This window comes from Oryctolagus cuniculus, unplaced genomic scaffold (genome assembly GCF_964237555.1).
Source record: "Oryctolagus cuniculus unplaced genomic scaffold, mOryCun1.1 SCAFFOLD_155, whole genome shotgun sequence".
NCBI classification, from domain to species: Eukaryota; Metazoa; Chordata; class Mammalia; order Lagomorpha; family Leporidae; genus Oryctolagus; species Oryctolagus cuniculus.
In genome coordinates this window covers 11,814-15,806 of record NW_027208396.1, presented here as the reverse complement: position 1 = coordinate 15,806, position 3,993 = coordinate 11,814, and positions in this window count along the sequence as shown.

Genomic DNA, 3,993 nt, shown 5'->3' with positions numbered 1-3,993 from the left:
TTTTTCCTCTGTTTTCTTTCTCTTTTATTTCTCTTCTTCATACTTTGTACTGAACTCTCCATGTAACACAAAGTTAATTATATGTATTTTGAGGCAATTGGAAAAAGACCCCAGTTAAAAATAAGAGGGAGAATAAGACATGGAGGAGGTAGTCTATAACTGTAAAACAGTCTAGTTCTGCATACAATCATACAGACTTATTTTAAGGGTACAGCCTAAGAACTAGTCGTGGAGCTCCAATCCCATAAGAATTGGTGGTATAAACACCATCTTCACTGTTAAAATGATCATGGTAAATGTTAAAGGCAACAGATCGGCCTAAGTTTAAAAGGGATCATACAAATATTATCAAGTACCTGGTAAAGAAAATAGAATTAAAAAGGAAGGAAGGACTAAAATGGGAAGCAATCCACACAGCAGACTCCTAGAGTGACATTTGCAGTAAGTAACACTCTGACCTCATTAAGGCTTCCTGGTCCGGCTGAAAGGCCGGCCTGAGAGAGCATTTGAGGCATGGAAAGCTAAGATTCTGTGACCAAAAAAATATCCTATACGGAGGATCTCTGTGAGGCCTCAAAGGAAAGAAAGTGTCCTCAAAGAAGGAGACGCTCTTCTCTGAAGAGAGGAGAGAATGTGCACTTTGCTTATGGCCGTGTCCAAATACCAATGGAGTCTATGACCACAAAAGGCTTCCATAGCCTTGGCAGGCCATGGCAAGAGCCTCGAATGATCACTGACGTCATTAAAAAAGAGTGTTAATTGTTAAAGGAACAACAGTAGTCACTGTGCACTTGCTCCCCATGTAGAACCTCTGTCCCTATTGAATTGTAATATGAGAATCAACTGCAGATTCTCTTCCCAAACTGTACTCTATGTTTTGTGTGTGCATGGGTGCAAATTGTTGAAGTCTGTGATTAGCATGGAGTTGGTCCTCTGATATAAGTCATACTAAAAATGAACCATAATGAAGAAGGAGATGGGAGAGGGAGAAGGAGGTGGGATGGGATGGGAGGTCTGGGGGAAAGAACCACTATATTCCTAAAGTTGTATCTGTGTAAAAATGCATTCATTAATTAAAAAATGTGATGCATTTCATTGATTGATAGTGAATGCAGAACCAGGAATGATTCCAACTTGATCCCAGTGAATGATCTTGCCAATATGTTGTTGGATTCAATTGGCTTGTAATTTGTTAATGATTTGTGTGTCTATATTCATCAGGGAAATTGGTCTGTAATTCACTTCCTTTGTTACATCTTTTTCAAGTTTGGTAATTAATGTGATGCTGGCTTCATAGAAGGAGTTTGGGAGGAGTCCCTCCCTTTCAGGTGTTTCTAATAGCTTTAGAAGATTTGGAGTTAGTTCTATTCTAAATGTCTGGTAAAATTCAGGAGCAAAGCCATCCAGTCCTGGTCATCTCTTTACTGGGAGGGTCTTTATTACTGATTCAATTTCTGTCATGAATATTGGTCTGTTTAGATTTTCTGTGTCTTCATGGCTCAATTTAATTAGGCTTTATTTGTCCAGGAATCTATCCATTTCTTCTAGGTTTCCTGGTTTGTTGTCATACAGCTCATTGTAATTTCTGATAACTCTTTTTTATTTCTGTGGTGTTATTTGTTACATTCCTTTTTATCTCTAATTTTATTGATTTGGGTCTCTTTTTTTGGTCAGTTGGGGCAAGGGTGTGTCAGTTTTGTTTATTTTTTTAAAAGATCAGCTTTTTGTTTTGCTGACTTTTTTGTTTGTTTCAATCTTCTTCATTTCTTCTCCAATTTCAATTATTTTCTCTTAACTAGTTGTAGAATAGTTTGTTGTTGTTTCTATAGGTCATTGAGATGCATTGATAGCTCATTTATTTGGTGTTTTTCTAATTTCTTGATGTAGGCACCAATTACTGTAAACTTTCCTCTTAACACTGCTTTTTATGTGTCGCATAAATTTTGACATGTTGTATTGTCATCTTCATTTCCATTGTTCGATTTCTTCAGTGACCTACTGTTCATTCAATAATATGTTGTACAGCCTCCTTGTGTTTACATATATTTTACAGATTCTTGAGATATTGATTTCTAGTTTCATTCCATCATGGTCCAAGAAAATCATGGTATGTTTGAATTTTTTTAATTTATTGAGAGTTGCTTTGTGGCCTAGCATATGGTCTATCCTAGAGAATGTTCCTGTGCATTGGTGAGAAGACTGTGTATTCTGAATCTGTGGGAAGAAAAATTCAGTAGATATCCATTAGGTTATTTTTAGTCTATATGTCATTTAACTGTTGTTTCCTTGCTGATTTTCTGTCTGATTGTTCTGCACATTGCTGAAAATGGAGTATTGAAGTCCTCCATTATGATTATATGGGCGTCTCTGTCTCCTTTTGGATCCATTAACATTTCTTTTAAATAGCAAGGTACCCTGTAATTAGGTAAATATACATTTTTTGAAAGGCAGAGTTACAGAGAGGCAGATGCAGAGAGAAAGAGAGAGAGAGACAGACGTATTTTATCCACTTGTCTACTCCCCAGATGGCCACAATGGTTGGAGCTGAGCCAATCTGAAGCCAGGAGCCAGGAGATTTCTCCCAGTCTCCCATGTGATTGCAGGGGTGCAAGGACTTGGCCCATTATCCACTGCTTCCCAGGCCATAGCAGAGAGATGGATCAGAAATGGAGCAGCCAGGACTCGAGGTGGCCCCCATATGGGATGTTGGCACCACAGGCAGCAGCCATAACTGCTCCTCCACAACACTGGATTATATGTACTCATATCTTCCCTGTTGGAATGACCCCTTAATCATTGCTCAGTGGAGTAAGAATTATAAGTGTTTCTTTAAAAAAAAAATTTATTTATTTGAAAGCCAGAGTTACACAGAGACTTGAGAGGCAGAGAGGCAGACAGAGAGAGAGAGAGAGAGAGAGAGAGAGGTGTCGCATCTGCTGGTTCGCCCCCCGGTTGACCCCAATGGCCAGAGCTATGCCGATTCAAAATCAGGAACCAGGAGCTTCTTCTGGGTCTCCCACATGGGTGCAGGGCCCCTAGCACTTGGGCCATCTTCTACTGCCTTCCCAGGCCGTAGTAGAGAGCCGGATTGGAAGTGGAGAAGCTTGGACTCAAACCAGCGCCCTTATGGGATTTCGGCTTCCAGGCAGTTGCTTTACACACGATACCACAGTGCTGGCCCCTGTCAGTGTCTCTGAGACATTTCTTTGAAGAACAATTTCAAGTGTAAGATTTCTGTAAGTAATACCTGGCATTGAAATAGATGTAATCATGTTTGCACACAGTGAATGTTTAAAGATTCAAAAACAGCACAGCAGTGTTCTCTATAGCAGCATTCAAATAGAGTTCATTGCAGTTTAAATAAAACCCAGAGAGGTGCAGGTGTCTGGGGCAGGTCTCGAGACCCTACTTGAGAAGCACACATGGACAGACTGCCCAAGTGCCTGGGTTCCAGTCCTGGCACTGCTTTCAATCTCACGTTCCTACTCACACGCAGTGTAAGAGGAAGCAGGTGAACACCCAAGTCCTTGGTTCCCTGACACCCAGCATGAGAGACCCAGATGCAGATCCAGGCTTCAGGCTTGGTCACCCCAAGTCTGCTGTCTTCCCAGAGAGGAAAGAGCACATGCAGTGGACTAGAGACCCAAGATCTGTGATAAACAAGGCTGTTCAATGTGTGCAGAGGGAAGGTGGGCAGGGGGCAGGTGAACAAAGGTCTCCAATATGAGGGGAGGAGCTGAGTCCTGCCCTGAAGGGGACAGAGCCAGGCATGGCTTTGGAGGACAGCAACAGTGGGAGTCCACACTTCGTGTTGCTGTGAAATAAAACCCACACTGTGGAACAGATGGGAGCACCCAGCCTGCCACCCCGTCCCTGGCCTGCTTCTTGCTTCCCTAGCCCTGCCCTCAGGGAGAAGGACAGTCTCACCTGGATGGGGAGGAACCAGGATCATGATAGGTGGGCTGTGAGCCTTGTAGTACACTGAAGAGGAAA